The following is a 13078-nucleotide window of genomic DNA, read 5'->3' as shown; positions in this document are numbered from 1 at the left end:
TGCCAAGGCAATCCAATTCAATCCTTTAAATCAGTGGTCTCCAAACTGTGGCCCGGAGGCCAGTATCAGCCCTTTGCTTGCCTTTATCTGGTCCTGGGGCATTCTATTCCTCCCACTGACACAGACGATGGGGCACTATTCCTCCCCCTGGCCAGAGTCTGGCCCCCCTAAAAGCTGAAAGACACTAAACTGACCCTTTGTTTTGAACATCTGAAACCCCGGCTTTAAAATAGCACTAGAACATACAAAAGATATTACATGTTTTAAATATGAGCCAAGTGGTTTATGAAACCCAGCACACCATAAGGCCTCATTGTACACTGCTGCTGCTGCTAAATGGACTGGGCTTTTTTTTCAGCTGCTCCTGAAATCTCCTCCGTTTCATCTTATCGATACAGAGGAATTTTTTGGAACGCAAAAAAAAATGCGTTCAGAAGCTGAGTTTACAGGCATTTCAAGATGCAAGCGCATCTAAAACGCGGTAACTCGCGTTTCATTTACAGACGTTTTTCTTTTTTTTTTTTTAACGCTTCTAAAACGCAAACGCGGCATGTAAATGCAGCAAAAAATGGACGTTTTAAACGTCGGTTACCATCTGTCAAGTTAAATTGTTCAGGAGAGGTTGCAAGAACGTCCTGTGTACATGAAGCCTTAGACCCCTTTCACACTGGAGACGTTTTTCAGGCGCTTTAGTGCTAAAAATAGCTCCTGTAAAAAGCTTCATCTGCAATCCCAGGCTTTGGCGCTGCGCTGGCAGGAGGTCAAAAAAAGTCCTGCAAGCAGTTTCTTTGAGGCGCTTTAAGAGCGGTGTATACACCGCTCCTAAAGCGCCCCTGCCCGCTATCAGGGGTTAAAAGTGCCCCGTTAACGCACGAAAAGCGCCACAAAAATGATGGTAAAGGGCTCTTAACCGCCGAGGCCCGGGCGCTGGCAGTGTGAAAAGGCTCTTAGACCCCTTCATATTTTTTGGGCTACATTTCTACACCATCAGCTCGTCCATGAAAGACCGTAAAATATCATAAAAATCAATCAAAAAGCCTTCAATTTAATCAATGCGAAACGCAGTAAAGCCTTCTCAAAAACAGAATATATTTACATGTCTCATGTCCTCAGAATTATTCCTCATTTTTGGACAGTGAGCAGAGCCATGCAAATCAATGCTTTATGCCTCACCAGCCAAATGCACATCCAGAATAGCTGGTGTATAATTGCAAACATGGGCAGAATATTATAGAGCCGTACATTCCAGACTGCATACAGGTTATTTGGCCATCATCAGTGCAGTGTATGGAAACCATGGCTTTTATAGAGCAGGGCATGGAACTCAACAAAACCGTATAAACCATACAGGTTATGGTGAGAAGGAATAAAAAAAAAAAAATCAATCAAAATCAGGAGTAACGCATTGATTTTTATAGGTCTGCCCACTATCCTGAAATTTAGAGATGTGATAGAACAAGACATGTGAACACCTCTTAAAAAAAAAAAAAAGCAGAATAGATTGAATAGAAAACAAATCTCTGCTCTAGCTTTGTGGAATAAGAAGTTATATTTTATCTACAAGAAAACACAATTCTGAAAAACTAAAAGATTGCCATAAACTGTGCAGAGAAAAGTCCCCTGCAAACAATACAGCCGTAAGAGCTGGGGAAAACCAAACCCCGGAATGTTTTGCTACAGAAAGCACCTTGATACATACCGATCTACTAGGAGGAGTAAGGGAGGAGCAGCCATGATTTATAGAATTGTAGACATTCGTCCTAGAAGATGGTCTTCTCAGAAGTTTGGAGGGTCATATTTTGAGAAAACACATTTGAAGAAGAGAGTTTTACTGGGGAAGTAGTAGCTCCATGTTCCCCGGTTATCAGGAAGTTCCAGCAGGGGACTGAGTCAGTGAGCTGTGCTTTACTCTTGTAGTTGCTGTGTCAACAGGGAAGGGCACATACTGCACAGCAGTACTCAGAGGGCTGACCGGCAGGGTCACTTCTACACAACACACCCACATAGTCACAACTCCGCTTCTACTGCTCAGGTTACAGTCACTCCGTGTATTTATAGAGTGCAGGTAAAAAGACCTGGAGCAGGAGTAGAAGTGGGTGACCTGCAGCCCCGGGACCGATAAACACTGACCGACTGCAAGTCAAAGTTCAAAGCCAGCTCCAGTGCCATGACATGTGGTACAACACCAATAGGCGGGGGTTATACAATAAAATAAACTGAACCAATATGTTTAGGAAAAAAAAAAAAAAAAAAAAGGGAAAGACTCATTGCACTCAGTTTACCAGATATTTAAATTAAAAGTTAAAAAAAAAATTAAAAAATAAAAAAACACAAAAACATTGCTACCAGTAATACGTTAAAATCATGTCAAGCAAACCAGCTGAAATTTTACATTAGCCTAAGAAAAATCAGTTTATCAACTATGGGGTTTGTTTACTAAAACTGGAGAGTGCAGAATATGGTGCAGCTCTGCATAGAAACCAATCAGCTTCCAGTTTTTTTTGTCAGAGCCTCTGTAATAGGAAGAGCCGTCTCCTGCGTTGCCATTGGACGACTGTTCTGTCCATTATAGGAAGCGGGACTTTGTATTAAAGAGGCCGCCGAGAAAACAGGAGTTTCTCCTGTATGTAATCTGTTGGCGCTTGTCCCACCACCCTCCCTGTCCCCTCCGAGGCTGCAGATGGGCATGGATCAGGCTGCACTCATGGCAACGGTGAGGCTGCAGAGGGGCATGGATCAGGCTGCACTCATGGCAACGGTGAGGCTGCAGATGGGCATGGATCAGGCTGCACTCATGGCAACGGTGAGGCTGCAGATGGGCATGGATCAGGCTGCACTCATGGCAACGGTGAGGCTGCAGATGGGCATGGATCAGGCTGCACTCATGGGCGGCCACCCATCAGGCTGCACTGATGGGCGGCCACCCATCAGGCTGCACTGATGGGCGGCCACCCATCAGGCTGCACTGATGGGCGGCCACCCATCAGGCTGCACTGATGGGCGGCCACCCATCAGGCTGCACTGATGGGCGGCCACCCATCAGGCTGCACTGATGGGCGGCCAACCATCAGGCTGCACTGATGGGCGGCCAACCATCAGGCTGCACTGATGGGCGGCCAACCATCGGGCTGCACTGATGGGCAGCCCTTTTTTTGTTTCACCGTTATTTAATTTTTTTCCTGAAACTTCCCTCTTAAAGTGAAGGTGCGTGTTATATGCCGATAAATACGGTATATCCAAATAACACATCCAAGCTCATCTCTTCACCACACACAGCCACAAAGGCAAGAGAATTCTTGTTGGGCAGTGTATTAGTGCTCGGACGAACACACTTATGCCCCGTACACACGGTCGGACATTGTTCGGACATTCCGACAACAAAATCCTAGGATTTTTTCTGACGGATGTTGGCTCAAACTTGTCTTGCATACACACGGTCACACAAAGTTGTCGGAAAATCATTCTGAACGCGGTGACGTAAAAAAACACGTACGTCGGGTCTATAAACGGGGCAGTAGCCAATAGCTTTCATCTCTTTATTTATTCCGAGCATGCGTGGCACTTTGTGCTTCGGATTTGTGTACACACGATCGGAAATTCCGACAACGGATTTTGTTGTCGGAAAATTTTATATCCTGCTCTCAAACTTTGTGTGTCGGAAAATCCGATGGAAAATGTGTGATGGAGCCCACACACGGTTGGAATTTCCGACAACAAAGTCCTATCACACATTTTCCGTCGGAAAATCCGACCGTGTGTACGGGGCATTAGACTGAATTTTAATGGTTCAAAGAATGTCAGGCAAAATGGTCGGCCCTCACGCATGTTCACTTCATCAAATTTTGCCCTGTTTGAAAAAAGTTTGGACACCCCGGCTTAATTTAATTAGCTCAATGGGGATCACCCTCACTGGGGAAAAAGGGTAGTCCAAATGGCAGGTTGTCTTAAAATCTGAAGTATGACCAGTTTTATTTTTTAAAAGGTTGCATGAAAATCAAATAGACAAAACCAAAAATAAATCCTCTCCATCAAGGCACTAACTAAACAGTTCAGGGTCCTACCTCACAGGTGAAGGGCTTCTCCCAGTCACCCACAAAACCAAGATAATGCAAACCTTTTCCTGTCTCTCACAAAGCAGACATCACATCAGTAGCTCTCTCCAGGTATGGCCTCCTGAGTCCCAGGCCAAAAGCAATTCTTTGCTCTAGTCCTGCTTCCACCTGTTGGTGGACACAAGTGGACTGCAAAATCTGATCCTGAACCAACCCTGCCAAGGTGGCTGGTAAAACCCAAACCAGATTCCACCTGAGTTCCCTGCAAAATGAACGCATGCGAGGTGAAACATAACATCCATCAATCACCTTGCCTTTCATAATGTCACAGCACATAAACATTAGCACAAATGTTTCCATGCGTACAGCATAAAATTCCCTCTATATGCAGGACCGTTAATGCAGATTTTTCTAGTTTTGGTTTATGCCGCTGAAAGCTACAAACCAAAAATGGACCAGTGTGCAATACTCAGTTCTGCATAAATTAAACTGGATGCAGCAAACTGTACTTCCCTGTGCACGAGCCCTTATTGTGACCAAAAAAAATAAATAGATAGATAGATAGATAGGACTATCTATCTATCGTAAATGATCTTGGCACCCAGGAAGCAGGATGTGAGAGGAATCCATATGTAAACTTCAATTCAAGTGAGAGGATGTAGAACCCTGCAACGGTTTTTGGCAAAATTCCTTGTAACAAATTCAAAATTGGAGCTATATTTCAAACCATATAAAAACGTGAAAAAAAAAAGTTAACAGAAATAAATCCCTCCCAAAAAAGTGCCTTAATAATTAATTTTTCAAGGAACCTACTAATGTTCCGAAACGCGTCCCTTACTGATGACTACATCCTGTTCATGCTGGCTCCCGTCTCTCACTTCTGACATCACTTCCGGGATCTCCATCCATCATGAACTCGGTGTGTGTACCCATTCATCAGCTTACCGGTAGCTCTGTTTTTGGTACAGCACAGAACACAATTGTGAGAGTCTTTACATGCCAGGGACCCATCCGCCTGCATGACCATTTGCAGTATCAAGGACTACACGCTTTTTAATTCGTTAGATTTTGTAAAATGTTTTTAATCTTGTTTGGGGAAATAAACAGCTACCAATTCTGCACTTAGAGGCACCTCTCTTCTGTCTTATTTTGTTTCAGAGTTTGCTCCTCTTTTCTGAGTGCAGCCCTCAGTGTTGGATATATATCTTTGGACCCTTGCCTCTCTAGAGATACTGTCTGCTTACTGTACCCCAATCACAGAAGCTGCCCCCTGACAAGGACTCCTTCTACCACCCAAAACATACTGCAGCCGAAGCAGTATTCTCAGTGGGTTTGATACCTATCTGGTAAAATTCTGTGAATGTATCAACAAAATACCATGTAATGACCTTAAATCCCGAGCCACTAACACCTGATGGCGGATGGCCCAAGATGCCCCCACAACGCTTTTACCAAAAAAATAAATAAATAATAATAAAAAAGAAAAAAAAGAAACAAAGAAGTTTTGGTGGACCTTGTCCTTTCAAGTCATATGCTGGAATAATTAACAGGCAAATCCAAATGAAAATACTTAACTTGGATGCCTCCTGCCCATATTGGAAGCACAAACCAGGATTCCTGACCTGTACTGACAAATCAAGTAATTCTGACCACCAGATTTACCTCCAGAGTATGCAGTGATCTAAATCCTGCCAACTGAGGATTAGAAAAGAAGACAAGACATTCGGGGTTATTTACGAAAGGCAAATCCACTTTGCACTGCAAGTGCAGTTGCTGTAGATCTGATGGGAAGATCTGAAATGAGGGGAAGCTCTGTTGATTTTATCATCCAATCATGTGCAAGCTAAAATGCTGTTATTTATTTTCCTTGCATGTCCCCCTCAGATCTACTGTTGAAAGTGTACTTTGTAGTGCAAAGTGGATTTGCCTTTTGTAAATAACCCCCATTGTCTTGATTTAAGTGAAAACTAGACATTATTCTAGGCAAAAAATGGATGAGGATGCAACATCACCTTAACATGATGCAAGAACAAAATCAGTTCCTTGCATGAAAGAGCCACCAACTCGGACACTCCACATAGTGAAGTAATAGCAACCAAAGAAGCCACCTTCCGAGATAAGGTACTAACAGAATTTCCCGATTGGTTCAAAAAGTGGCATCTGCAAGGATATTTAAGATTGAATTCTAGTCCCAAGGACACACGAATGTCCTGACAGGTGGGACTGTCTACATTACACGCTGTATGAAGTATGAATCAAGGAGTGAGAAACAGCCCTATGCAAAAAAAAAAAAAAAAAATGTAAAAAAAACGTATAGGGATGAACCCTGACCCTTAACGTTACTTAAGGCCAATTTCCTTTTCCCTACCGATTGGAGAAAGAAAAAAAAATCTCCCACTCAAATATTTCTGCCACTTCCTGGCTTCACCCCATCCAAAAAAATATTTCCAAATCCTCTCATTGAAGTTCCCCGAAGCTGGCTTCCAGGGGCTCAACCATGCTGAGATACAGGAATCAAGACCATTAGGTCCCGCTGGGATGGGAGTGTCCCGGGAGCGACCCCTGCAAGATTCGCTATGTCAGCAGAAGTAGCCCAGGAGGGCTTGGTACACTAACAAATATCAGTGTTACCCCCTTCCGGATTCTTCGCAAAAGATGTGACAGAAGTCGAAACAGAGGGAAAGCATCAAAAAAGGGAGAACTGGTCCCTAAGGCGTTACCAGTGCATCTACCCCTATTGCCAGTGGGACCCTCTTCCCGGACACAACCCGTCCCAACTTGTTGTAGAACTTGGAATCCAGTAGATTCTTCTGCAGAGTTCCCCCTGCCACTATTCTATGCACCGACGACAGAGACAGTACTTCTGTGGTCCCAGACAGAATTTGGTTCACCTTCCTGAGCCACATGACTCCTAGTGCCGCCCTGGTGGTTGATATTAATGCCCCTGCAGAGGCTTTTCCGGATGGAACCTACAACTGGTTTGTACCACAATCCAGAGAAAGGCGTACTGGCCAAAAGCTCCCAACAGATTTATGGGCAGTATACTTTCCTGTGGAGGCCAAGTCCACTGAACTGTAGCCACCCTCAAACCAAAAGGGAGAAATTGGCATCAGTGGTTATCCTCCAATACCTGAAAGGAAAAATTCAACCTTTCTAGATTCCGAACCACCAATCTTTAGCTGTGCAACACCCCAGGTACAGAGCCCTTTGTCAATCCAATGCCTGGATCTTCAAGTTCCAAACAGAGAGAATGATCCTCTACCAAGACCTGGAGTAGGACTGTACATAAGGAATGTACTTCGGAGGGGGCCAGGTGCGCGATGTGACGCACACGTAGTGGGGGAGGGGCCTGATGACGGAGCCGAGGAAGTGGGCGGCGGAGCAGCTCAGACGAACGAAGCTGCCTGCGAGGTGGAGCTGACATCGAGCCGCATTCAGAGTAGTGGCGGCGGCGTTGGTCGGTACGCCTCGGACCGCCGAGACCCACGTGGTGCTTTCGCCCCCACGCTCCCCCCAGCCCCTTCGGATCGATGTGGGAACACACCGGCTTCTCTAGAAGGATCCCGGACGGCCCCGCATCCTAATACTTCCCCCCCAACGATACACCATTAACCCCTGGAAGGTCGGATGAGGAAAGGATCCCATGCGCTGAGCACGGAGGGATCGAAGGACACTCAGCAACCGAGGAAAGCATCCACAATCTCCAGGGACACCGGGTCTAACCTGAGTTGGTAAGCTTATGAGGGATCTCCGGCGAACTCAGGCAAGTAAATGTAATAATACTGTGGAAACCGTGGATCGGGAAGGAATCTTATAAAGATGTAATGGTGGAACCATATACAACAACAGGGTCTGATGGGTTCGGTGTAATTAAAGGCCCAAAATCAGCAGAAAGGTATTAACCCAGGAGAGACTGTATAAATCGTAGATCTCTGTTGCTATATAAAAAAAAAAAAAAAAAAAAAAGAAGGACTGAGGGACGGCTTCACCTCCTGTCTCCCTTTTGACCCCCCCCCCCCCCCCCGCCTCAGGCATACAGTGAGGAGTACAAGGAATTCAATAGTAGGGAGTGGAGTGAGAGGGACTAGAGGAGGCAAGTGGAGGGAGGGAAAAGCAGAGATAGAAGGAAACAAACATGCGAGGGCGCCCTCAAAGGGGAGCGGAGGTGAAGCAACCTAGAGAGAGCCTGAACACTAGCTCTATTCAGAAGTACCTGAAGGAGACAAACCAGGGAAGCCCAAAAAATCCAGCTCAAGATAACAATCAGCAAAGTGGGAAAGAAAAGAAGAAAGAAAAAGTGAAGAGCCAAGGGGCGAACGGGGGATCAACTAGGGGAGAAAGTGGAACCCCAAATATGATGGATGACTCCAACAGGGAAATACCACTAACTAAGATAGAGCTTCTAGAAATGTTCGCCAAACTGGAATTGGTAATTAGAACAGAAATTCACAATGTTAGAACCGACATGGGCCATCTGCTGAAGCGAGTAGAATCAGCAGAGGAGGCCTCAGATAAGCAGAGCAGAGAAATAGTCACCCTAAAACAACAGGTAAAAGACCTACAACTAGCCCAACGGGATATTTGTTACAAACTAGAAGCGCAAGAAAACCAGAATCGCAGACAAAATTTGAGGCTGCGTGCCCTCCCAGAACAACGAGGTGAAGATTTGTACGCTAAAATGAAAGCTATCTTCAACCCGATTCTGGACCGAAATCCAGACGACGAACTGAAGATTGACAGGGTTCACAGATTAAGGAAACCCCCAAATGTCAGTGAGGACAAACCCAGGGATATAATTATAAGGTTCCACCATTATGAAGATAAAGCAAGAGTATGGAGTAATCTTAGGAAAGCTCAACCAGTAAAATTTGAGGGGGTTGAAATCCAGTTTTTTGCCGACATCTCGGCTGAGACTTTGGCCTGGAGAAGGCAGTTGCGACCCCTGCTGGAAGAACTGAGAAAGGCAAATATGAAATATAGCTGGGGATTTCCAACTTCACTGATTGTAGTGAAAGCGGGTAGAACAAGCAGATTGAAATATATAGATAATATGCAGGATTTCTGCAATGACTTAGACATCCCTGTTCCAACCATATTCAAATAACTGGTGAAAAGCACGGTTGACGTTCAGACACCTGGAAACCTTGGGGGAGGGAGGGTTGGGGGCTGGGGAGGTGCGTGGGTGGGAGGGGGGGGGGCACCAGATGTGGGGACAGGCGGCCGTATGAGCGCCCGCTTGCGATGTTCCTCCCCCCCCTTTCTCTCTATCTAGGGGAGGGGGAGCATGGCGACCGAGGCAATCCGTCATCAGAGTCACACCCCAAGGGTCTGGCCGGTCGCATGCCGAGAGAAGCAATATCTCTGGGCAGTAGACACACTGCTAGATTTGGGCAGGTGGGGAGAATGGGGGGGGTATGGGGGGGGTGGGGGAAGGGGGATTGGGGTGGAGGGAGGTTTGGGAGGTATGGAGAGTGGGAAAGGTCCGGCAGATATCAAAGGAAAGAGTGCAAAACATAAGTTGTGAATCTAGTGAGCAGCAATATGCATAGCTAATTGACAGAGTTTTCATGTTTTACCTATAATGTTAAAGGGCTGAACTCCCCCCTTAAACGTCATAAAATCTTGCGAGAATTAGAACAACTTAAGGCAGATGTAGTGTTCCTTCAAGAGACCAACCTTTCACAAGACTCACACATTAGATTATTCTCTAAGTGCTTCCCTAACTGGTTCTACAGCGACTCCCCTATCAAGAGAGCTAAAGGGGTCGCAATTGGGTTCTCAAGAAGGACTAGGTTCACGTTATTAGAAAGATGTGAGGATAGGGATGGTCGCTATCTTTTTCTGAAAATTAGAATGGGAGAAAGGGTTTTTACACTGGTGAACATCTACTGCCCAAACAACAACCCAGTAAAATATTTGCTATGCATCTTAAATAAGTTGGCAGACTTTAGGGCAGGACAGGTGATAGTGGCAGGCGATTTGAACTTCTGCTTAGACCCAGCGATGGATAGCACAGTCGGTAACCAGAGAATGAGGGGGAGACTATTAAAAAAAGTTGGTCAGAAACTGCATAACTGCCATTTGTTAGACGCTTGGAGGGTACAACACGCAAAAAGTAGAGACTACACTTTTTTTTCCTCTGTACATGGGTCCTATTCTCGTCTTGATTATTTTTTGGTAGACCATAGGTTACTAGATTGTGTCAAAGAGACGGAGATAGGCGTGGCCACTCTCTCCGACCATGCGCCGGTTTCGATGAGGGTGGTGACTCCGGGATCCCGGAGATCACCATTCTCATGGCAGCTAGATGAAAAATTAATAGATAACCCAACCATCTATAGTAAGATACAGGAGGAAATAATGGGCTTCCTCAAGATAAACGACACTGGAGAGGTCTCAGGTTCAGTTCTGTGGGAGGCGTTGAAAGCTTATACAAGGGGCATATTGATCTCCTTGAAAGCCAAAGAGAAAAAAGAAGGGGAAAAAAGAAGGGTGGAGCTAATTGAAGAAATACATCAGTTGGAACAAATACACAAATCAGCCAATGGGGGCCACAACTTATCCCTAATGCAGTTAGTCCATAAAAGAGAAGAACTAAAAGATCTAATGGAATTGGAATCTAAACGCACACTGTACAAGAGCGCAAAAGACAGATTTAGGTGGAGCAACAAAATAGGGAAACACCTGGCAGCAGTTGTTAAAAAGAAGAGGGATACGAATTTCATAGAGAGGATTCAAAATAAAAAAGGGATATTTAAATATACTTCTAGCGATATCGCCGAAGAGTTTCAAAAATATTTTACAGCTCTATATAAAGTCAAACAAAGTGGGGATAGTACCCTGGGTAAGGAAGAAATGTCAGACGAATTTTTAAGAGAGGCAGGTTTACCAAGTCTCTCGGACAACGAGGCAAAAGAATTAGAAGAACCCATTACGGTGGAAGAGATCGAGCGGGCTTTGAAGACATCTCCCTCTGGAAAAAGCCCGGGACTGGATGGCTTCACCACCTATTTTTACAAAAAATTTAAAGATATTCTGATCCCCAAGCTCTGTCAGATATGGAACAAGATAGGGAGCCAGGAGGAATTCTGTGAAGGAGCTTTGACGGCATCGATTGCCTTAATACCTAAGGTGGCGAAAGATAGCTCATTGTGTTCGAGCTATAGGCCGATCGCCTTACTCAACACCGATACAAAATTATACGCCAAGGTAATAGCCAATAGGCTGAAGGATAAAATGACATATTGGATACACCCTGATCAGACGGGCTTTGTCCCAGGTAGAGAGGGGAGGGATAATGGTGTGAGATCACTATTGATTATGGGGGCGATGAAAGCGAAAGGGACCCCCAGTCTGCTACTGTCGTTGGACGCAGAGAAAGCCTTCGACAGAGTAGACTGGGGGTTCATGATAAAGATATTGAGGGCGATCGGACTGGGTGACACCATGGTAAACTGGATCAAGGCTCTATACAAGGCCCCATCTGCATTAGTCAAAGTAAATGGTGTACTTTCAAGAGAAGTCAGGATGGAAAACGGAACTAGACAGGGATGCCCCCTGTCCCCCCTTCTGTTTGCCCTGACTTTAGAGCCCCTACTGGCGGTAATCAGGAAAAATTCAGATATACGCGGATGCATAGTGGAAGGCGATGAACATAAGCTCTCGGCGTTCGCCGACGATGTATTGTTTTATATAGCAAACCCAAGGATTTCACTCCCGAACCTCCTGGCTACGCTGAGGAGATACGGGGAACTTTCAAATTATAAGGTGAACCTTGGTAAATCAGCAGCCCTAAATATCAATATAGAGAAACAAGAGGTAATCAAACTTAAAGAATATTTTCAATTTCCGTGGCGAAAAAAAATAGATTACCTAGGAATAGTATTAACAAATTCCCTTAAGAAACTATACCAGTTAAACTTCATACCCCTCCTTGAGGAAATTAAGCAAGAAACAAAGAAAAGTATGTATTCCCCTATATCTTGGCTTGGTCGAGTCAATATTGTTAAAATGACTCTAGCCCCGAAGATTCTATATAAAATGCAGTTACTGCCAATTCCGTTAGCACAGTCTTTCTTCAGAACTTTGAACAACATCATTTCCAAATTCGTTTGGAAAAACAAGAGGCCACGGATTGCCTTTGGGGTCATGAGCAGGGACAAAGCACAGGGTGGTCTGGCCCTCCCAGATTTTAAGAGTTATCACAGAGCAATAGTTCTTTCACGAATGTTGGAATGGGGTAAAGAATCAATAGGGAATAGATGGGGGAAATTAGAAAGAGATTTGAGCACAAATATAAGCCAACTAATTTGGAATCCTCCACATTTTAGGGAATTAAGTCCAAATACACATATAATAACACGTTACACTTTCAGGACTTGGGATCAATTACACAGACAAAAGACATGGGAATTTAATTCACCATTTATATATTTAAAGGAAAACAAGTTTTTTCCACCAGGGTTAAGAGAGGTAGGAGGGAATTGGATAAGGAAGCACGAAATACAGTTATTGGATATCACAAGAAAGGGTAAAATTATTTCTTTTCAGGAGTTGTCTCTGCTCGATGACCTAATGAACATAGACATATGGAGGTATAATCAGTTGGCATCCTTTATTAAAAGTCTACCAGGTCCAATTAGAGACAAGGAGAATCTCAGACCTATTGAGAAATTGTTTCTGAAAAACAAAATTAAAATAAAAGAACTATACCAAATAGTGCGGGATGAGGGCGGTGGCACTAAGCCGTTATATTGCAATAAATGGGAGTCTGAGTTGGGTACACTGCCAGGTGATGTAACATGGCAGAATATCTTCAACGCAACACACAAGTCGGCAGTTGATGTGAGTACAATAGAATCAAATTTTAAATGCTTGGCCAGATGGTACATGACGCCAGACAGGTTAAACAAGATGCAGGGTGAATTCTCTGGTAATTGTTGGAGGGGATGTCCCGCCAGGGGATCGATGGCACACCTCTGGTGGGAATGTCCAACAATTAAAAGGTTCTGGCAAGAAGTTCTCAA

The 13078-nt window shown here is 44.6% G+C and overlaps 1 protein-coding gene across 2 annotated transcripts in view; it reads right to left on the bottom strand.

Moving 5' to 3' along the window:
- LOC141117680 (TBC1 domain family member 14-like) overlaps positions 1-13078 on the bottom strand; it is a 234523-nt gene that overhangs the window by 34332 nt on the left and 187113 nt on the right. Inside the window, exon 1 of one of the 2 annotated variants that reach the window (XR_012237200.1) lies at positions 1700-2816. The exons of the other annotated variant lie outside the window; for it this stretch is intronic. The gene's annotated coding sequence lies outside the window, so the exon portion shown is untranslated. Of the gene's footprint in view, positions 1-1699; positions 2817-13078 lie in introns of those variants that run through there. 2 annotated transcript variants of the gene reach the window in all.

The sequence above is a fragment of the Aquarana catesbeiana genome, linkage group LG01, assembly GCF_042186555.1.
Source record: "Aquarana catesbeiana isolate 2022-GZ linkage group LG01, ASM4218655v1, whole genome shotgun sequence".
Lineage (NCBI taxonomy): Eukaryota > Metazoa > Chordata > Amphibia > Anura > Ranidae > Aquarana > Aquarana catesbeiana.
This window is presented reverse-complemented; position numbering and strand designations above follow the sequence as displayed.